This window comes from Elgaria multicarinata, chromosome 7 (genome assembly GCF_023053635.1).
Source record: "Elgaria multicarinata webbii isolate HBS135686 ecotype San Diego chromosome 7, rElgMul1.1.pri, whole genome shotgun sequence".
Classification (NCBI taxonomy): domain Eukaryota; kingdom Metazoa; phylum Chordata; class Lepidosauria; order Squamata; family Anguidae; genus Elgaria; species Elgaria multicarinata.
In genome coordinates this window covers 107,672,244-107,696,082 of record NC_086177.1, presented here as the reverse complement: position 1 = coordinate 107,696,082, position 23,839 = coordinate 107,672,244, and the positions used below count along the sequence as shown (strand labels likewise).

Genomic DNA, 23,839 nt, shown 5'->3' with positions numbered 1-23,839 from the left:
TCTGGGAAATATAGCCCATTTCGGACTTCCTGGAATTCTGTGGTGTGCCAGACTTGGCTTGCACTTGCAGGCCAAGCTGTGTGAATTTCCCCAAATTTTGGGGACTTGTTATATTTTTATTATTATTATTTGCAAAGATAGACACCATTTGAGTAATCTGAAAAAATTGCAGCCTCAATTTTCTCCAGTTATGCAAACTGCACTCAAAATTTGTGCATATTATGCAAATTGTGACTTCAGTCTGCATGAATGTCTATTTCCACAAATAAAAAAAATGCATTAAAATCTGTCAGCTGTCCTAATTCACTGCGGACTGATTCAGGCAAGCTGCCCCCACACCCGTACTCCTCCGACATCCCTAATCATGTTATTATCATTTCTTTCCTAAGTTGTCTTTGATTTGGCCAATCAATTTCACCCCAGCTGGAAGGACTGAGGTATAGCTGGAACCAAGGCATTATCTGGAATTCCAAAGAGTAGCGGTGGTTTGAAACACTTTTACTGTGTCCCACGTTATGAGAAGATGATGAACTTCCTTTTAAGAGTCAATCTGTCTTCCATACTTTCACAGCAGTGGTTTGATCACTCTACTGTGTTCGCAATAAAAATGTGGGCTACCCTTCAAGAACAACCATAGGCTGCATCCAGCACAAGGCAGAAAAATCTGACTTTTTATGGGGCTGGGGTGCATTAAAATGTGCTCTTTATCACTGTAGACTTCTGCACACAATTCAAAGGATTGGTTTGGAACTTTACAGCTCTGAACAGCTTGGATTCTACCATTTCCTGCCCCTGCTATTCATTTTGTACATATGGAGAACCTGGTGTAATTTCCTCTTCATCACAACAGTTAAAGCTGCAGGTGCTCTGCCCTCTTTTATCTGTTCACTCTAGTATAGCTCCTGCACTTTAACTGTTGTGATGAAGAGGGAATTTCACCAGGTTCCCCATATATACAAATGACACCTGCTGAAATTCCCTTTTCAATACAAGTGTTGAAGATACAGGAGCCCTGTCCTCCTTTTCATATGGTCACCCTCGTTATCACCTTCTGCTTTCTGGGTGGTCATTTCCTCCACTCCTCTGGACTGTGTTGCCTTGGACCCAAATTCCAGCCCTAGCTGCAACACTGCTGGATTAAAGGTCCATCTAGTGTAGAATTCTGTTCTGACCAGCCTGATACCTCTAGTGCACAACAGTAGGGTGACCATATGTAGGGTGACCATATGAAAAGGAGGACAGGGCTCCTGTATCTTTAACAGTTGCATAGAAAAGGGAATTTCAGCAGGTGTCATTTGTATCTCCCTTCATCACCACAGTTAAAGCTGCAGGAGCTATATTAGAGTGACCAGATTTAAAAGAGGGCAAGGCACCTGTACCTTTAACTGTGGTGAAGAAGAGGGAATTTCCCCAGGTTCCCCATATATACAAATGACACCTGTTGAAATTTCCTTTTCAATACAACTGTTAAAGATACAGGGGCCCTGTCCTCTTTTTCATATGGTCACCCTACACAACAGCCTTTGTTTGTTTGTCTAAGCATCACCTGCATTCAAAGAGGACTGTCAATGAGGATGATCAAGGATCTGGAAACAACTGGGCATGTTTAGCCTTGAGAAGAGAAAGCTGAAGGGAGACATGATAGCACTCTTCAAATACTTGGAAGGTTGTCACACAGAGGAGAGCCAGGATCTCCTCTCAATCATCCCAGAGTGAAGGATGTGGAATAATGTGCTCAAGTTACAGGAAGCCAGATTCCGGCTGGACATCAGGAAAAACTTCCTGACTGTTAGAGCAGTACGATAATGGAATCAGTTACCTGGTGAGGTTGTGGGCTCTCCCACACTATAGGCCTTCAAGTTGCAGCTGGACAGCCATCTTTAAGGTATGCTTTATGGTGGATTTCTGCATTCAGCAGGGGGTTGAACTTGATGGCCTTCCAACCCTTCCAACTCTTCTATTCTATGATGGCATAGTTCCACTGCCTATTTTTTTATTTCTTTATTTTTAAGATTCCTTTCTCTCTTGTGATTCTCACTCTCTTGGGTGGGTGATATGGGTTTGACTCTTGCCAATGGGAGTAAGAAGTCAATCCTAACTCTTATTATTTCACTGCCGACAGCTCTCAACTCATACGAGGACAAATAATGCCACTAGAGATGAGTTCTTTTGTGGCATTGAAATGCTTGACCCAGACATCAGCAAAGTTGATATCTGTCTCATGTATGACATTTGCTTGCTTGCTTTTCAATCCCCTGGATGGCTGACACTACTGACTTCAAGAAAGGAACAAACGCTCTGATTATTTAGTGCAGGCCCATTAATCGCGGCCTGTTGATACCTGCATTTTCATTCCATGCCATAAACCTCTTGTGAGAGAAGCTTTCATGCACTGCATCTCAAAGCACTTTGCAGATAATAGCTGAATGAAATGCAATTGAACAACAAATCATTACTAGAGCAAAAGGGATGCCTCGTAAAATCTGTCTGGAAAAGAAAGAATGAGTGATTTAAAAACAGAAAAAGCTCAGTGGGCATACAAGTCCTCTCCCTCTCCCGGGGAGAATGGCTTCATGTACAAGGGAAGCAGCAATGACACAGCTTCTGAGCTGAAGTTCTGTGCTAAAAATAGCCACAATGAAGTCAAAATTAGAGAATAAGAGATGGACAGTGAAAGCAAACAGGGCCTGTTCACTAGATGCATTTGTTCATCATCATCATCATCATCATCATCATGATGCCAGGCCATGACAATGGACTGGATGAGGGCTAATAAATTGAAACTCAATCCAAACAAGACTGAGGCCTTAGCTAGACCTAAGGTTTATCCCAGGATCATCCTAGGGTCATCCCTGCCTGCTCTCAGGAACCCCTGTGTGCCATTTACATGAACAGGGATGACCCCGGGACAATCCTGGGATAAACCTTAGGTCTAGCTAAGCCCAGAGATGCTGTTGTGGGTGGTTCTGCTGACTGGATAGTGGGTGTTCAACCTGTTCTGGATGAGGTTGCACTCCCTCTGAAGGAGCACGTTCATAGGTTGAGAGTTCTCCTAGAACCATCTCTGTCACTTGAGGCTCAGGTGGCCTCGGTGGCACGGAGTGCCTTCTCCCAGCTTCAGTTGGTAGCCCAGCTATGCCCCTATCTGGACAGGGATAACCTGGCTTCAGTTGTCTAAGCTCTGGTAACCTCCAAATTAGATTACTCCAATGCGCTCTATGTGGGACTGCCTTTGAAGATAGTTCGGAAGCTGCAGCTTGTGCAAAAGGCAGCAACCAGATTGATAACTGGAACCAGAAGGTTCAACCAGAAGGCCCGCTTGCATTGGCTGTCTGTATGATTCTGAGCCCAATTCAAGGTGCTGGTTTTAACCTATAAAACCTTACATGGCTTGGGACCACAATACCTGATGGAACGCCTCTCTCGACATGAACCTACCTGTGCACTACACTCAACGTATCTCGGCATGTCTTTCAGATATCTCAGCCTGGCTGCTTCATCGTCGTTTGAAACTTAACATGGCAAAGACTGAATTGCTTGTTTTTCCTCCTAAACCCTCTCCCCACCTCTCATTCTCTCTTACTGTCAACGATGTCACGCTTACTCCGGTCAAGGAAGCTCGTAGTCTTGGCTTTATATTTGACTCCTCGCTCTCCTTTACTCCTCACATCGAGGCAGTAGCTAAATCCTGTCGTTTCTTCCTGTATAATATTGCCAGGATTCGACCATTTTTGTCTGTCTCTTCTGCCAAGACTCTCGTTCACGCACTGGTTATCTCTCGGTTGGACTACTGCAACCTTCTTCTCTCTGGCCTTCCTTCGTCTCACATCAGTCCGCTGGTCTCTGTCCACCACTCTGCCGCTAAGATCATCTTCTTGGCCCGCCGCTCTGACCATGTCACTCCACTTCTGAAATCTCTTCATTGGCTTCCAATTCACTCCAGAATCCAATATAAACTTCTCCTGCTGACCTTCAAAGCTCTTCACGGTCTAGCTCCTGCCTATCTCTCCTCTCTCATCTCACACTATCGCCCTGCTCGTGCTCTCCGCTCCTCTGATGCCATGCTTCTCGCCTGCCCTAGGACCTCCACTTCCCTTACTCGGCTTCGTCCTTTTTCCTCTGCTGCCCCTTATGCCTGGAACGCTCTTCCAGAACACTTGAGAACTACAAACTCAATCACTGCTTTTAAAACTCAGCTAAAAACTTTTCTTTTCCCTATAGCCTTCAAATATTGAGTTTGTTCTGACTCTATACTGTTAGCTTCTCCCTACCCGGTGCCTGTTTACACCTCCCTGTGCCTGTTTGCATTCTCCTTCCCTCTTTATTGTTTACTACAACTTATTAGATTGTAAGCCTATGCGGCAGGGTCTTGCTATTTACTGTGTTATCTGTACAGCACCATGTACATTGATGGTGCTATATAAATAAATAAATAAATAATAATAATAATAATAATAATAATAATAATAATAATAATAATAATAACAACATCTAAGGCCCTCCTCCGGGTGCCTTCTTCAAGGGAAGATTGGAAGATGACAATGAGGGAGAGGGCCTTTTCAGTGGTGAACCCCCAATTATGGAATGATCTCCCTGATAAGGCTCAGCTGGCATCAACATTGTTATCTTTTCGGTGCCACGTTAAGACTTTTCTCTTCCAGGCATTTAACAGCATATGCTGAGAATATGACCATTTCACGTTCATGCATATTCTGATATCAAAATACAGATACCAGTTCATCAGTTAAATCAAACATGGATAACACATATCATTTTCATAGGGAAGGGCCATATCTCAAGGTAGGGTACATGTCCTACAGTTGAAGGTTTGAACCCCAGCATCTCTGCTAAGGGCTGTGGCAAGTGGTGGTGGAAATGTCCTCATATGTGGAACAAAAGCCAGTCATTGGAGAGGTAGATGTAGGAATGCAGTTAGGAGTATTAGTAAGACTCGAGCTTGTTGAGATTTCCAGAGTTACACTTTGAAGCTTGGTTCACCTTGGCCAGATCTACACCTTGCATCAAATCATTATGAATGTGGAATAAAAAGCAGGATGTAATGCTATGAAAGCAGTACATGGAATGTGGGGCTAGATCTACACTACTGCTTTATAGTGGTATTGAAGTGCATTGATAACTGTTGAAGCACAGGCCACATTCTATAGACCACTCTCATTGGACTTAGCTAGACCTACCTGTTAGCACGCCACGGAGGAGGGAAGATCTCGCAATGTGGTTATTGCAAGATCCCTCCTCTGTTTACATGTGACGCGCAATGACCTCAGAAGGAGAGGTGTCACGCCCGCCATTTTTTAATATTAAAGAGCCAGGAGCGCACAAACGGTCATGCGTAAAAGGTAAGTATTTTTTTAATTTAAATTATTTCCCCCACTCCCCCCATCCTACCCCTGATGCGTGGCCCTGAGACCACAGAAAAAATGGGGCTAAAAGGGAGGGCAAGATCCCGGGGCAAGGGAGGGATCATCCCTCCCTGATCCTGGGATCCCCTGTGCGTCAAGTGGACACACAGGGATAATTCCGGGGATCACCCCAGGATTTCGACCCATCTAGCTATGGCCATTGTGTTATTTCCTGCTTTTTATTCCACATTCGTCATGATTTGACACTAGGTGAACATCTGGCCTGGATTGTGCCCCAACAGTTATCAGTGCACTTCAATACCACTATGAAGCAGTAATGTACATTTAGCCCTAGTTCCCATTCCTGAATATGTACTTTTGTTGTGTTGTTGCTATTCAAATTGGAAATGTGCACATTTGGGTGCTCATTTTTTAAAGTGTGCATGAAAATGCGTACTTTCTCTCCCATTGACCGAAGCGTAAAAGTGTGCGTGTTTTCAACATGTGCATTTTTAAAGTGCAGATTTTTCTGATGGATGCATTCCTCTAAGAAAATGGCAAAATTAGGAATAGGACAGCTTTGGCCAAGTTCGGGGCTAGGAGCAGGGTAGGTTCTAATAATAATAATAATAATAATAATAATAATAATAATAATAATAATAATAATAATATTTTCTTAATTGCCTCTCTGTCTGGATTGAGGTGGGGAACAACAATAAGTATAAAATACATAAAACTGAATTAAAAACAGTATACATTATAAAAACATCCTAAAAACATCCTAAAATTCCACTGGATAGGCCTGCCGGAAGAGATCAGTCTTTATAGCTTTCTTAAATGCTAAAAGACTGTTAAGTTGGCGAGTCTCCTCCGGCAGGCCATTCCACAGCCTGGGAGCAGCAGAAGAGAAGGTCCTCTGGGTAATGGTTGTCAGCCTAGTCTTTCAAGGGATTCTGGGAGTCCAACAGACTCCCCCACGTCCACCCCCTCAACCCAGTCATGAGCCCATGACATGTTTATGGACCCATGCTCTGAGCGGCCCATGAGGGCCCATGAGTGCTTAGAAGCCATCCGCCCTTGTCCAGAGCCTCCTTTGTGCGTCACAATAGAGGCTCTGGGAAATGACGTACTTCTCCCCATTGCATAAATGGTGGCCATAAAAAAGGCTCAGGTCAAGGGCAGGCAGCTGCTGAGTACTCGATCAGCCTTGCCAAGTCTCAAAAGAAGCTTGCGCAGCCTGACGAGCGGGAGGAGATGGCAGGGGTGACGGGGCAAGTGTCTGACGAATTGGACGCGTGTGGGTTCCAATTCAGTTTGTATGTTTGGCTTCTTCCTTCCAATGCCAGTGTCTTGATTTTGAAAGGCATATGTGTTCAGAGGAGGGCAACGAGGATGATCAGGGATCTGGAAACAAAGCCCTATGAAGAGAGACTGAAAGAACTGGGCATGTTTAGCCTGGAGAAGAGAAGATTGAGGGGAGACATAAGAGCACTCTTCAAATACTTAAAAGGTTGTCACACAGAGAGAGGGCCAGGATCTCTTCTCGATCCTCCCAGAGTGCAGGACATGGAATAAAGGGCTCAAGTTAAGGGAAGCCAGATTCCAGCTGGACATCAGGAAAAACTTCCTGACTGTTAGAGCAGAGCGACAATGGAATCAGTTACCTAGGGAGGTTGTGGGCTCTCCCACACTAGAGGCCTTCAAGAGGCAGCTGGACAACCACCTGTCAGGTATACTTTAGGGTGGATTCCTGCATTGAGCAGGGGGTTGGACTCGATGGCCTTGTAGGCCCCTTCCAACTCTGCTATTCTATGATTCTATGATTCTATGCAAAGCCTGAAAGAAGTGTTACCCAAACAATACTTGACATGTTGATATTAATTGTCCCTCGATCTCTCTCGGCGTGATCTAAATTTGCATACTGTGTGCAGCAATGCTTTCTTAAACACTGCCTCTTTTTTTTAAAAGCCTATTTTAGTATTTGTTATTAAAAGTAAGGATCCATCACAGTGTAGTTGCCTTGGTTATGTATTCACATGTAAGCTCTGTATTTAAACATAGCTTTTATTTAAACATAGCTTTTATGTGAGAAAATGTATGACAGGCAGAGGCAACTCTTTACCTATGGTCATGACTCCGATTGCATTTAAGGCCTCTGTAGGTGTTGTGTTGTTTTTTTTAAAATATCTATCAAAGTAGAGGAATATGATTTATCTCTATTGCTTTCCATTACTAAAGAAGCATGCTTATTCTGTCCTTGAGAGCTGCTGTGAAATTTTCCAAGTTTTAGATACAGAGAAGAATTCCTCTCTCTTGCAGAATTTACATTGGGATGGAAACATTGGTCATATATTACGGAGTTGCTCGCCTTATTTTTCTCAAATGCGGAAGAGAAAATCAAGGATCCTTGATGAACATAAATGAAGCTGTTTGAGCCATGGAACCTTTGGATTGGTGATAACACCGACTAAATTTCAAGCTCAGGACACCTAGCTGACCGGCTTCCTTATATATACCAAGTCAACCCCTGAGAACTTCAGAGGAGGACTTACGAGACATTCCATGACCAAGGGAATAGCACTTAAGTGGGTCTTCTCAGTAGTGGCTTTCACTCTCTGGTATACTTTCCCAGGCCACAGCTAGACCTAAGGTTTATCATGGGGTCATTCAGGGTTCGTCCCTGCCTGAGCACTGGATCCCCTGTGTGTCACCTAGATGAACAGGTTTGACCCCTGGACGATCCAGGAATAAACCTTAGGTCTAGCTGTGGCCCCACACATGGTTGAAGAGGTGTTAACTGTGGGAGGTTTCTTGAAAATATATAGGTTTACATATATAGGTTTGCATAAAAATGGCAGCTTGGCTTTTTCTCTCTCTCCTGCAAATGTCCCTTTGCACAAATGGCTGCTATAAAGGGGCCATGCACACAAAATTACAGGTGTAAATGGTAGGGTGACCATATGAAAAGGAGGACAGGTCTCCTGTATCTTTAACAGTTGTATTGAAAAGGAAATTTCAGCAGGTGTCATTTGTATATATGGGGAACCTGGTGAAATTCCCTCTTCATCACAACAGTTAAAGCTGCAGGGGCCCTGCCCTCTTTTAAATCTGGTCACTCTAGTATAGCTCCTGCACTTTAACTGTTGTGATGAGGAAGGAATTTCACCAGATTCTCCATATATACAAATAAAACCTGCTGAACTTACCTTTTCTATGCAACTGTTAAAGATACAGGAGCCCTGTCCTCCTTTTGATATGGTCACCCTAGTAAATGGTCCATTTATGCCTGTGAACTTCCATAAATGGCCTCTTTTCAGCTGCCATTTGACCAGGCAATGGTAAATTTGCCCATTCCTATGCACATTCCATTTCTCCCTCTGTTCTTCAGCCTGATGGAATGGCTGCTACAAGGAGGCACTTGGTTTTCAAAAGGCTGGATTTGTGATGGCTGAACATATCACATCTGAATTTGCAATTTGCTCACCAGGTTCCAAATGAAAATTCTCAATTATTCCAAGTTCTCATAGTGTATATACAACTTGCTATCTCCCCCTTGCCCACCAGTCATCCACCCCAGAATGCATTGCTCCCCTTCTGACACCCTCTTCCTTGAAACACTGAGGCCACAGCTAGGCCTAAGGTTTATCCTGGGATCATCCAGGGTTCGCCCCTGCCTGAGCACTGGATCCCCTGTGTGTCACCTAGATGAACAGGTTTGACCCCTTGTTGATCCAGGGATAAACCTTAGGTCTAGCTATGGCCTTAGTGTTCACACTCCTAGCAAGTCTGGCTGTTTCAGAGATCATATTTTAGCAAGTCAGTGCTTCCTGGAATGCCCATATGATTACCCAACATCATGCACCTTGGTGTGGTTGACCCATTCCAGGAAGTGTATGTTGGTTGAAATGCTATTTCCCTCTTGAAAAAAATGTGGGAGGGAAGAATGCTGTTATGAGCATGAAGGAAGGTTTTCTAAAGTATTAAGAACCTTAGAAAAGCTTTGTTCTGGTTGAAAGGACTGAGAAGAAGTCATGCTAGTGGTCATAGTTGATTTCAATTTGAATAACGATGTCTGTTGTGTAGGCATCCGAGCTCGGTACACATATGAGCATTATGAACATAGCATAAGAACATAAGAAGTACCATGGGTCCATCTAGTCCAGCACTCTGTTCACACAGTGGCCAACCAGCCATTGGCCAGGGATGAACAAGCAGGACATGGTAATGGCACCCTTCCACCCATGTTTCCCAGCAACTGCTGCACACAGGCTTACTGCCTTGAATACTGGTGATAGCACACAACCATCAGGGCTTGTAGCCATTGATAGCCTTTGCCTCCAGATTTGACGTACAAATTGGAATGTTTTGAGGAACCCAGTTTGCAGGTTGAGCTCAGTGGATTTTCACCAGCTTGGACCCCCAGATGCCTGGTTGTGGATCTCTTGGCTGGCTTGACTTAGTGCACACCAAGTTGGGCAAGCTCATGGTTTCCTGCCATTTGTGTGTGTGTAAATTGTGATTTGTGCAAATGCAGATCTGTGTAAATCCGCATTTGCACAAAATTGCAGACATGAATGTTGTAGAAATAAATGGTCCTTTACACTTGCAATTTTCTAGAAATTGCGCTATCTATGGCCACAAATTCGTGCAAATTGCAATTTCCGTAAAAGTTCTCACCCGCGACGTTGCACAAAATTGTGGATAAAAAACCCAGCCATGAGCTCTTGCCAGGCACCCCCAGATCGTCTGATGGCCAGGGCCGGCGCCAGACTATATTGTGCCCTAGGCAGGTGCATTCTGAAGCCTCCACCCCACCCCCTGCTCACTCACTCACTCACCGCCCCCTCACTCGCCCGCCTGCCCTCTCGCTTGCTCACTCACCGCTGCCCCCGCCCCCCGCTCGCCCACCTCTCACCCCCTCGCTCGCTCGCTCACTCACTTACCACCCGCCCGCCTGCTGCCCCGCCCGCTCACTCGCTGCTCCGGCTCCCCCCTCGCTCCCCCCGCTCACCGCCCCCCGCCCACCCGCCCGCTCACTCACTCACTCACTGCTCCGGCTCCCCCCTTGCTCACATGCTTGCTCACTGCTCCGGCTCCCCCCTTGCTCGCCCGCTCACCCCCGTCGCCCCCGCTAGCTCGCTCACTCACCACTCTGGCTCTCTCCTCGCTTGCCCGCTCGCCCGCTCCCTGCCCGCTCCCCGCCTGCTCCCTCCCACTCCTGACTTTGAAGCCAGGACGCTGGGGTTGGGGGGTGGGGCAGAAGCTTTGAAGCGGCGCACCCCGGAAGTGGCTTCCTGGTGCGCCGTACTGAAGCCTCCGCCTCCAACTCCAGCATCCTGGCTTCGAAGGAGCCAGGACGCTGGGGTTGGGCGGAGGCCGGGGTGGTGGCTTTGGAACAGCGCGCCCAGAAGCCACTCTAGGAGAGCAGCTTCAGGGTACGCTGTTCGGCGCCCTCGTTTGCTTGGCGCTCTAGGCTGCTGCCTGAGTTGCCTCTATGGCAGCACCGGGCCTGCTGATGGCTCACCCCATGCCAATGCTGGGGTCAGGGAACTGGCAGGAATCCAGTGAGCAGAGCAAGAACAGGATGGGGAAAAACTTTGCCCATCCCTACAGTGGCATCACTAGGCTATATAAGGATCCACAAGGAATCACTAGGCTATATAAGGATCCACAAGGAATGCTGCATCTTTGCAGAGGTTTGGGTTCTGTTTATCACATGTGGAGCTTGTCATGGCTTATATTGGACATCCAGTTTTAACCTCACCACAACCCTGTGAGACAGGATAGGTCGAAAGAGAGTGATTGAACCAAAGTCAGTCAGCGTTATGGTTGGGCAGGGATTCAAATACTTGCCCCCATGGCCCAAGGCCAACATTTTAACTATTAAACCACACTGGATTGTTTCCAGTTACAGAACTCATTTCAACTCTGATTCTACAGTTCCATAGCTTCATCACACCAGGGTTATACTACGCAATCACTGCGAATTGGACTCTGAAGTTTTTCAGTTTATAATCTGCTTTGATTGCGAAGTACTCCCATGCATCCTGCTTTAATTGTGCTATAAAGCCAAAAGAAACGACCTATTTTGCTACCTGTTTAGGAGCGAATCATTTGTTGTTTTCGGAACGGCCACTGGGGGGCGCAGGAGCAGGATTTGATAGGTTTAAAGTACAAATTAAACAAATGCTTACATCTGCGTAAGTTTTAAAGCTAAAGTTATCAAAATTGGCACAGTAAGAGATATTAAGGAGAGCTTTAAGCATACCAAATTTGAATCAGATTGGGTCATCCATTGATTTTTTATGATTTTTTTTTTTACATTTCCCCCCTTAAACCTTTTTCCTGGTATGCAAAGGATCTTAGGAGTGCTGCCCCCCGGGGTGTGATTTAGCTAGCAACAACAACAACAATAACAGCTTTACACTGTACGGGATAATTCGAGGGAAACAGGTACGTGGGATGAAGCCTATATAGTTCCTACAAAGGAATGCTTCATTCCCTCTCTGCCCTGGTTTTCCACCAAAGCTCCAGTCTTATCAGTAACTCATAAAAAGCATGCATACGATAATAAAAGGATTTGCATACACCTCAGAGAGTGGGGGGGGGGGAAGGATTGATAATAAATCAGTGTCAAACAACGAGGGAATTAATGCAATAAAGAACACTGGGTTAAAAATATGTTGTGCTCGAAAGATCCCACTGAGGCGTCATCTTCATGCCCTCTGCGTTATTTAAACTGACAGCTGCTACTGTTTAAGTACCTCACACAGCCATGATCAGTCACTAATTCCTGCTTTGTTATGCACGGAAAGGTAAGTGCATATAAATTCAATGAACTGGATTGCATCTTATTTCGAGTGGGGAATACGTCAGCGGAATGCAAAGCCTCACCAGCAGAGTTCCTTTCCCATTCAGTAGCCACAACGGGGGTGGGGGTGGGGAGTCTCAATGAACATAATCCAGTTGTCATTTATCCATGAGATGATTTTTTGCGATTTATATTCAAATTGTGCATTTATTTTCAGGTGCCCCTCCTATCTCAGATCAGGTCGTGCCTCTGTGTATCTCAGGGGAGCCAGAGTGAAGGCATTATTATCCTGAATTGGATGGCTTTTAGAACAGAGGTGCAGAACCTCAAGTCTAGGGGCCAGATTTGACTCTCTTGGGGACCCAATTTGGCCCTGTGAGGTTCCACAGATGGCCACATCTCTTCCTTGGTCCTACCTCATTTCAACCATTACTGATTGTTCTGAGGTTTCTCAACTTTTGTGTAGTCCCCCACCCAATCCTAAAAAAATTAAAATGCCTCTCATAAGGCTTAGTTAATGGCAGTAAGAGCTTAAGCTCCTCCCCCCTTGTCTTCAACCCTGACCACCATTGGATTGTGGGTCCTGAGAGGGTCTCCAAAAATGGAATTCAGTCTGGGTGTTGAAAGAGGTTCAACACCTGTGCTTAACAATAAGGTGAAACTGCAGGTTCAACTGTGTCCTGAAGGAACCATTTAGTCCTTCAATCAAACTGGGGGAACTCAGTAGATTAAGGTCCAATTCACACTTTCTGGGCATGGGAGCCTCTTTGCAGTGAACATGTGGCCTGCCGTTGTTGGTATGTCCCAGCTCCTCATGAGTAAACACGAGGAGCCGGGATCTGGGTATGGGGCACAGAGCTCAGGAACTCTGTGCTCATCGGGGGTGGGGTGGGGGAGGGCGAGTTTTTTTTAAAGAAAAAACTTACCTGTTGTTTGAACACTTGTGCGCTCCTTTTCCTTTAAAAAAAACAACCAAAATGGCAGCCACGAAGTCACACGTCGTGACCAGGGGGACGATCTTGCGATCATAAAACCACGAGATCATCCCCCTTAACCCCCCTCATCTAGCCATGCCTTACACCAAGCAGGATATTCCACTATGAAAGTGGTATATAAAAGGCAGGAGCCAGACTACTGCTTTATAGTGGTATTGAAGTACACTGACAACAGTTGGGGGTCCATTGACACATACCATATACCACTTTCATAGTGTTATATCCTGCTTGGTGTAAATGTGTCATGGGCCCCAACAGTTGTCAGTATCACTACAAAGTAGTAGTGTAGATCCTGCAGTGCACGTCAATACCACTATAAAGCAGTAGTGTGGCTCCTGCCTTTTATATACTGTTTTCATGGTGGAATATCCTGCTTGGTATAGATGAGCCCATAGTCATAGTGGCATATATTTTGTATACCAGTTTCCCACATAAGTTGAGTTCCAAGCGGTCCCCAACAAAGCAAGATGAAACCAACTGCAGTATGAACAATGAATCACTTTCCACCATATCACATACAAAAAGCAATTCAATAAATGATTTTATAATAGCAAAGGTGGCAGTTGGAGATAGATGAATCAGCGGGTTGAAGCCAAGATTTGCCTTCCCTCGACTCTCTGTGATAATTAAATTGAAGTTTAAATGTATGCAAAATCAAGACTGTACTTCTTGCATTTCACGATATTTAACCTCATGTTTTACTTCTTTTCTTCTCTTAGTGGTGGGAGAATTTTGAAGATCGGTTTGTCTCATTTGTGACTTGTTTCTCTTTTTTGTTTGAGGGAGGAATTGTGCTGTTTGAATGGCAAAAGTGCACATTTCAGTGCATTTTTCCCCAAAAAATACACACATTGCCTTCATTGAATAAAGTGCAAAAAATGCTTTAAAAAAATGCACATTTTACAGTGTGCATTCTTCAAAAAATGCAATTTTTTTGAGTGTGATTGTAAACAGAGAAATCTTATCCATGTCTGGGGTTGTGAATAAGGCATGATTTGTGAGCTGGAACAGAAACCTCATACATTCTGATACCTTGAGTGTACATTTGTGTGTGTGCATAAATGCAGACTCAAGAATATAGCCACTAAAGCTTTACTCCATTGTCAATTTGTGTTTACAGTGCTAAAGGATCTGTTCATTTTGCTACAACAGGCTATCTCATAGCCACTTGTAAAAAGTAATTTCGGAATGTGAATGTTAACATCCATTTTCTTGGTGGTATCTTTTATTGTGTATGTATTTGTATTGTCTAAATCAGACATGCACACACATACACAAACATTTGCGATCAGAAGGATAATTCTTGGGACATTGTTGCAAATTCTTCTGTTTGGATTCATGTTTAGAGTGCACATTTGTACATGTGTGCACTTCTGGGAATACTAGGGTGACCAACTGTCAGGATTTCCCCGGATTTGTCCTGGTTTTTGTTCTTTCCATGGTGTCAGGGGGGATTTTCTATAATTTTCAATAATGTCCTGGAATGACACACCTTCCCCTTTAAGGCTGCCATTAGCATGGCAGGAGTGAATGACATGCTTTCTTGAGGCACATCATTCCCCCACCCTGAGCGCCAATTGAGGTCTTAAAGGGGAAAGTGGGTCATTCGTGGACATTATAGAAAAGGCCCCAATTGGAGTGGATGGTGGTGGTGCAGAACGAAATCCTTTCCCCTCCTCCACTCCAATCGGGTTCCTTAAGGTGGCGGGGGAATAACGTACTTTCTGCAGGACTCAGAAAGCTGCTTCCCCCCCCCACACACTAGGTGTTCTCTTTTTTGGATTCCCAAATATGGTCACCCTACACATCAACTACCCTCCAATGTCCAAAAAAAAAAAAAAAACAGAGGAGAAGGAGAAAAGGAGGCATTCCAGTGACCAGGGAAGGGAGGAGACCAGAGAAGCCAGGATACGAGTTAAATGTACATTGTCTGTTTTTGCTTGTATATTATGCTTTTATGGTTTTAAATTTTCTGTATTTCTTTTTAATGTTCTTTTTTAATGTTCACTGTTTTAACTTTTGTAAACCACCCAGAGAGCTTTGGCTATGGTGCGGTATGTAAATAATAATAATAATAATAATAATAATAATAATAATAATAATAATAATAAGTCCTACTTTCTGCAGGACTCAGAAAGCTGCTTCCCCCCCCACACACACTAGGTGTCCTCTTTTTTGGTTTCCCAAATATGGTCACCCTAGGGAATACAGGTTTCCTTCTCAAACCTTTATTTTCATGTTTTATCCTATGTGGGAAAAATTAAAATTTGGAGTTTGTGTTTGGAAAAGTGCCATTTTTTTTAGTTCAAAAATGGACATTTTTCTTGCTCAAAAAGAAAAAGAAAAAGAAAAAAGTTACTCATACTTGAGAGCAAGAATGAGGTAAGATGAGAAAATGGAGGACCTTGACAAGTTTGAATGTTAGCTGTTCTCCCATCCCTATGGAAAATAAAAGCCTACTGTTCCCAAAGAGGTAAGTAATGAGATTCACAAAACAGCCAGAGAAATAAATAAAAGAACATAAGGTAATATCTCTTTAGAGGAGGAGATATTGATCTGGTAGCATTTTGGCACCATTGATTTTACTTCCTGAAAGATGTGTACAAGCAACCAGTCAATGGAACAATTTGCCTTGAGAAGTTGTGGAAATATTGATAGTGGAGGCTTCAATAAGGAGAGAGAGAGAGAGAGAAATTTCAGGGACATCTGTCAGAAGGCCAGTTTGCCTAACAGTCCTGCAAAGTGTGTGAGCAGTTCTTGTTTGTGATTCCTTCCTTCTGAAGGAGCACACAGAGTAGACATCTTAAATTCATGGATCTTGTCCACTGAGAGGCCTGTAAGCTTCTAGAGAGCATTAGTGGCATTCACATAGCATCACAGAGCTCACTGGCAAAAGATTTTCACTGGAGTTCACCTCCATACATTGTATTTACACGTGGAGGAGGCAGCAATACAGTGTACAACCCACTAGGACATAAGAAGAGCTGTGCTGTATCAGACCGTAGAATGTGAACAGTGATTCTGAATTTATTACTTTTATTCCTGCAGATTAGAAATCCTTTCCACAATTTTGGACATAGAGTCCAACATTTTTCTTCAGGGAGCAAACAGTCTACCATGGGGGGTTAGAACCTGTAGCCAACATGCCAAGCTTTTATGTTATGGTGAATGCTTAACTTGTGAAAATTGAAAACATGTATTACTGATGAAGTTGGAAACAGTGCATACAATCCAGAGTCATTGTTTAATATTACATTTATACGTTTTCTCTTGTTTGTTTCTTTCATGTTTATGACATGTGTTTGTCCTTATTAATCACCAGAAACTATGCTATATGTTTATTAAATGTTTGTTAAATGTCCATTGACACTTACTATATAATGCTGGCTTGGATAAATCGCATTGAGGCTTTTTGTATATGCACAACACATTGGGCTCCCTATATATTGTGCGCTCAGCTTATTTATTTATTTATTACATTTTTATACTGCCCAATAGCTGAAGCTCTCTGGACAGTTCACAAAAATTAAAACCATGAAGAGCATAAAAACAACCAACAAATTTAAAACACAAATACAAAATACAATATAAAAAGCATAACCAGACTAAAACAGAATTGTGGAACTGGGGTGCCACAGCAGAGAAAGCCCTCCTCCTAGTAGCCTAGTAGCCACCTGCCTCATCTGAAGAGTTGGTGGATCTTTTCCCTTTCTTTTCAGTCCACAAGGAACCCACAAGCAGGACACGGGTGCAACAGCTCCACCCTCCATCATATGCATACTGCCTCTGAAACTGGAGCATATCGCCTAGGGTGACCATATGAAAAGGAGGACCATATTTCAGCAGGTATCAATTGAAGAGGGTGAAATTCCCTCTTCATCACAACAGTTAAAGCTGCAGAATCATAGAATCATAGAATAGCAGAGTTGGAAGGGTCCTACAAGGCCATCTAGTCCAACCCCCTGCTCAATGCAGGAATCCACCCTAAAGCATCCCTGACAGATGGTTGTCCAGCTGCCTCTTGAATGCCTCTAGTGTGGGAGAGCCCACAACCTCCCTAGGTAACTGATTCCATTGTCGCACTGCTCTAACAGTCAGGAAGTTTTTCCTGATGTCCAGCCGGAATCTGGCTTCCTTTAACTTGAGCCCGTTATTCCATGTCCTGCACTCTGGGAGGATCGAGAAGAGATCCTGGCCCTCCTCTGGGTGACAACCTTTTAAGTATTTGAAGAGTGCTATCATGTCTCCCCTCAATCTTCTCTTCTCCAGGCTAAACATGCCCAGTTCTTTCAGTCTCTCTTCATAGGGCTTTGTTTCTAGACCCCTGCCCTCTTTTGTATCTGGCCACTTTGTTTCTAGAAGCCCTGCCCTCTTTTGTATCTGGCCACTCTACTATATCTAGTGTAGCTTTAACTGTTGTGATGAAGAGGGAATTTCACCCTCTTTAATTGATACCTGCTGAAATTCCCTTTTCTACATTACTGTTAAAGATACAGGAGCCCTGTCCTCCTTTTCATATGGTCATCCTAATATAGCCATACTCTTGATGTGTGGCTAGCTCTGCTGTTGATGCTGAAGTTTGCTCTGGCTTCCCTCATGAAACTGCCTACACCCCATGCAATTAAGCTTAGAAGAAAGGCTTCCATTAGTTTGTTGTTGTTTATTCGTTCAGTCGCTTCCGACTCTTCGTGACTTCATGGACCAGCCCACGCCAGAGCTTTCTGTTATTCCATTAGTACCAATGTTTTTTTCCTACGCTTAATTGCCATGCAATAGGGATTTGTGCGTGGTATGTGTGTGTGTGGGGAAAGCAGCATGTGTGGACGGGTGTGTTAACTTTTCCCAAATGGGATCCCCTTAGAAATCTCCCTATGAAAGCCAATTAAGCTCAGAAAGAAATCTCCCATATGGGCCATTACTGATCTTTATGTATACATTACAGCCAACACTTTGAATGTGTTGGATTACTGCTATGCCCTTTTGAATTAATTCACTCCCCCCATGCTGTTGGAAAGCTGCTGGGCAGAACTGGGAAGTTGAGCACCAATCCAAGCGTGAGCTTCCTGCGTTTCCTACTACTCCTGGGTGCTGTTCCATATGTCACCTTCATCTGTTTTTATATGCACCAATGTGAGAGGCCACTCGAGATTTCTGGGCAAAGCGGCGTGCAGCCATCTACACAAGGAAAAGAAGAAGCCAAGCACTTTAGGAAAAGGCTGCCAAGAGAAAAAGATTCTAGCCAAGGGCAAAAGATCGGTGTCCTCAGACACAGGATGTCTCTGGAAGTGGAAAGATGGGAAGAGCAAAAGGGCTGGTTAAGTTCTACATTAAGAATCCAACATTTCATTTGGTAGTTCTCCCCTACCCCACCTCCCAATCTTTGTGGAACCCCTCCTTCCAAAGACTAATTGAGATTTATTTTGAGGAAGCAAGAACCAATAAATAAAAAGCTGGCAAGGAAACCATTAAGATCACGAGAAATTCTCCAGCTTTTTAAATCCTTCTAGACCTAAGGTTTATCCCTGGATTGTCCAGGGGTCGAACCTGTTCATCTAGGTGACACACAGGGGATCCAGTACTCAGGCAGGGGCGAACCCTGGATGATCCCAGGATAAACCTTAGGTCTAGCTGTGGCCCCTGTGTCCTAGCATAGCAATCTGTTGCAGCTTGATCACCCTCTCAGGGGACAATCATGGCAAGTTCTGGCACCCTTATAAGCCAACTATTGGTGCTAGGGTTGTTAAGGGACAAGAACAGGGGAGCATGCTAATCTCAAAAAAGAAAAAGAAGTGATGAAGCCACAACATAACATGCAGGGATGGGAGGGTTAATGTTTCCCAAATGGGATCCCCTTGGAAATCCCCCTTATGCATGTCAATTAAGCTCAGAAACCTCACATTTGGCACCAATGGAAGATTTTTTAGAAGTGTAATGGGCATGCAGATGGGGATTTATGGGTCAGGGGAAGGCGATATTCCTGCATCTCAGGAGGATGGGGGTAGACTTACCTCCTCAGTAGCAACCCCCTTTGAAAATCAATCCCTTCGTGGCAATTAAGCTAAGAACGAAATCTTCCACTGGATTCATGGGGCGCTAAGAAATTCGTTTCAGTTCATTTTCGATTGGGATTTATCTGGTTCACACCTTCCGAACCAAAGACAGACATGGACACAATCTGTGGCTGAAATCCATACATTTCCAAGCTTGCGATGTGATTCGCCGAGAAAAAAATACGTGTTTGACAACGTGCACACATTTAAAGAAGGCGCATAAAAAAAAGCATACTTTTGAAAAATGTGCACAGATACCCATTAATCCATTGAAGAGGAATACATGCTTTCGAAGATGTGCACAACTGATGTGTACACTTGGGAAAATGCACATGAAAATGCGTGCAAATTTTCAAGTGAAAAGAGTCAGAATGATTTTTGAGATGGAATTCAGAGAACTGCAGTGAGCTCAAGGTTTGCTGATTTACACATCCCTAAAGGACACTCAGGGTACTGGGGAATAGTTTTGGGACTGGGGACACCAGGACCTGGTCCTAGCAATGCCACTGGATGCTATTTATTTATTTATTTATTTATTTATTGCATTTTTATACCGCCCAATAGCTGAAGCTCTCTGGGCAGTTTACAAAAATTAAAACCATAAAAACCATTCAAAATATAAAACAGACAGTATAAAAGCATAACATAAACTACAATACATAAACACAACCAGGATAAAATCAAGCAGCAATACAGAAATTAATACAGATTTAAAATACAAATTTAAAACAGCAAAGTTAAAATTAAGTTGCTAGACTGTTAAAATGCTGAGAAAATAAAAAAGGTCTTTACCTGACATCTAAAAGAGTATAGCGTAGGTGCCATTCCACAGCTGGGGTGCCACAGCAGAGAAGGCCCTCCTCCTGGTAGCCACCTGCCTCACTTCCTTTGGCAGGAGGTCATGGAGAAGGGCCCCTGAGGATGACCTTGGGGTCTGGGCAGGTACATATGGGAGGAGGCATTCCTTTAGATAGCCTGGCCCCAAACTGTTTAGGGCTTTGAATGTTAACACCAGCACTTTGAACTGGGCACGGACCTGGACTACTACAGCAATTTTGTGAAACTCCCGTTCATTTCAACTGAGCTTGTGTGGCAATGTTCATGTACTGCTGAATGCCCAGCAGAACTTTTGCCTTATCTTCATTACAATCATGCCTGTCATAGCTTCATTCATATCTACCACACAGAAGGGGGAAGAATGTGCTTTAATTCAAATTTCGCACAAACCGATATTTAGGCAATAATCCCAGAGTGATGGGTTATTATATTGCTACTTATTCATCATGAGAGAGACCAATGGGAGTGGATGCCTCTATAATAAATCATCCACTAATCAGGCAAGGCAAGTAAGTAATTTTTAGAGGATTTCAGTACTTAAAAATGATAATCCATCATCTTCTGGCATCCGAAGGAGAAAGCACGGCACTTTGGGATGTGAATGGATGCCTGCTTCGGCTGCTCTGAGATTTGTGTTTATTAAAGTGTTACTTAGAGCTAGAAATAAGGAGCCCTTCGCTTCAAATGTACAGTTCTTGGTTGGTTATAAAAGAATTCAGGAAACTTAGGCCATGGCTAGACCTGCTGATATCCCAGGGACTGCCCCGGGATCCCAGGAGCAGGGAAGGATGTTCCCTCCCTTGACATGGGATATCGGCATTTTTTCCATGGTCTCGGGATAACTGCCAGGAGCCGGGCTCTGAGCCATCGAGGGTGGGGTGAGCGGAGAATTTTTTTACCCCCCCCTCACATTTGGTGATCAAGCGCTTGTGCACTCCGTCTCCTTTAAGAAAAAAATGGCGGGTGCAACTTCGTCTTCCTCCTACGACGTCGCGTGCTGCGTGTAGACAGAGGGGGAGATCTCGCGATAACCATGTCATGAGATGCTCCCTCCTTTGTCGTGCTAGATCCAGTAGGTCTAGCCATGGCCTTAGGCTGAGGTTGTGCAAATAGTTTCAGGAACAATAACCCAGGCCACAGCTAGACCTAAGGTTTATCCTGGGATCATCCAGGGTTCACCCCTGCCTGAGCACTGGATCCCCTATGTGTCACCTAGGGCCTTGCTAGATGGAAGTTTAGCCCGGTGCTCACCCCGGGCTCGTCCCTGTGCATTTTATTTATTTATTTATTTATTTATTACATTTTTGTACCGCCCAATAGCCGAAGCTCATCATCCAGATGATGCACAGGGGATCCCGGGGTCAGGCAGGGGTGAAACCTCCCTGGGCGCGGGTAAAAAGACTTACCTTATCGTTGTTATGCTCCTGCACACATGGCCCCTTTAAGTTGAAAAGAAAATGGCTGACGTGACGGGGCTTTCCCTTACCCCGTCGCGTCTCATGTGTAGACTGGGGCGATGGCCCACGCTAGCTGCAGTGCGGCCTTGCCCCTACTCCCCACCGGATTAACAGGTAGGTCTACCAAGGCCCCTAGATAAACAGGTTTGACCCCTGGATGATCCAGGGATAAACCTTAGGTCTAGCTATGGCTCCATTCTCTCCTGAGAATGGTGATCCCCTGGTAAAGTTTTCTAAGGGCACAATCCCAAGCATCATGGTTAGACAGAAAAAGGCACTACAGTTCCCAGCATTCCCCAGCCAGCCAAGCTCATTCCACAACCAGGATACTACCACAGCACAGGCCATGTCTAGAACACCACTTTTTTCTTCTTCAAAAGGAAAAGGTACAGAGAAATATTCTGTATTTGGCCCTATACATGATGAATAGGATCTCCTTCAGGGTTACCACTGATCACGATGATCTCACTCCACAGTGGCTGTTTGATCAGAGCCACTGAAGAAGTTCTTGATTGAAGTAGGGATGGCAAGACATTCGTTTGGTTCACAATTGAAGGCAGCAGGCAGGGAGCTGATGGCTTACTTCCAACATTTAGGGCCTTGCAAGACCTGCCGGCTTCTGCTGGCTTCTGCCGGCAGGGAGGTGGGGCTGAGGCGCACTACCGTTAGCGCACCTCCCCCAGGCTTCCACACACACGACACGCAGGGATGTCAAGTCCCTGCGGCATCCACCATTTTTTTGTTGTTGTTTAAAGGGGCCGAGTGCGGCCCGAAGACTCCGGAGATGGTGAGTGTTTTTTTTTTAAGTTTTTGTACGGGGGGGGGGGGGGCGAAGGATGGCAGGGTGGGTGGCATGGGGGGAGGGGGGGTGAGATCGCGCCGTGCGCCGCCCGAGCAAACAGCCGAGCGGCGCTTGCCCGGGCAGTGCCAGGCATTGCCCAGGCAAGCGCCGCTCGGCTGCTTGCTCGGGCGGCGCGCGGCGCGTTCTCACTCCCCCTTCCCCCTTGCCACCCACCCTGCCGTCCTCCCCCCTCCCCTCTCTTTCCCCCCCGCCCCCGGGCCGATGGGCACAGAGCTCATACGAGTGCTGTGCCAGGCCGGTCCGTGGCTTTTCGCGGCTCCTCGCGAGGCGAAGAGCCGCAAAAAGCCGCGGAAGTCTCCACACTTCCCCCAGCCCCGGCCTGAGGCCGGAGCTGGGGAAAAAGCATGCCATAAGCGCATTGGCTTATGGCGCGTTGGAGGAGGCCTCAGCGCGGCCTGCCTCCGGATTCCCAAGTGCGTCATCTGGACGCACAGCAGGGAAACCGGGTCAGAAGGCGCGCTAAGGCCTCGTCTAGGAAGGCCCCCAGTGTGTTGGATGGGGAAAAAGCCAGGGCTGTCTTTTGGAAAGAATAAGGTAAAATGTCAAAAGGAGATGTTGCTAGATAGATCTGAAGAACAATCAAAATGGTATTTCTTCTAATTTGTGCCTCAAAGGAGGGGCGGTACAGTGGTAATCTCCACAGTGAAACGCAATGCGTTTCTGTTCTTTAACCCCATGAGAAATAATTAGGCTGACCTTTCTCTCCCTTGGGATGTTCCCCTCTCGGTTATTAAAGATAAGTATGTTTAAAAAGAAATCAATGCAATTTGGTGGTGAACTTGGCTTCAGATTATTGCTCATATAAGAGACATTATTTTCACAGTTGACTGTCCATTCTCATAAAAAAACCTCCCAAAGTATGCAAGGCATACTTAATATAGCATATCTGTGCTGTAGTACTGACAGGAATTTGTTCTCAATAATTCTGCCCTGGAAATGTTGATGCTAAATATATTCTGTATCATATATACAGAATCTTGGGAAGTTGTGGGCTCTCCCACACTAGGGACATTCAAGAGTCAGCTGGACAACCATCTGTCAGGGATGCTTTAGGGTGGATTCCTGCACTGAGCAGGGGATTGGACTCAATGGCCTTGTAGGCCCCTTCCAACTCTGCTATTCTATGATTCTATGATTCTATACTTAATGGTGGTCAGTTGCTGAGTTATGATGGTGTTAATCTGGTTTTTGGATGTTGCAATGGTTTTATTCTCTGCTGTTTTTATTTTTTGTTTCAATATTTGTACTGTATGTTTTAATGTATTGTATGTTGCCCAGAGAACTATACCTATCATACTATAAAAGTATGATAGGTAGATAGATAGATAGATAGATAGATAGATAGATAGATAGATACGTAACCAGAGCTGAGAAACAATAAGGATCAAAATACATGGAAGGAAACTCAAGTTTTCCAGAAGTAGGAAAAACTCCTGAAGGAAACCGTCCCTCCATTAAACAGCCCAA

General features: G+C 44.8%; 1 protein-coding gene across 1 annotated transcript in view; it reads left to right on the top strand.

Moving 5' to 3' along the window:
- Positions 1–23,839, top strand: part of LOC134401988 (MAP kinase-interacting serine/threonine-protein kinase 1-like) — a 758,389-nt gene that overhangs the window by 400,611 nt on the left and 333,939 nt on the right. The gene's annotated exons all lie outside the window — the stretch shown is intronic.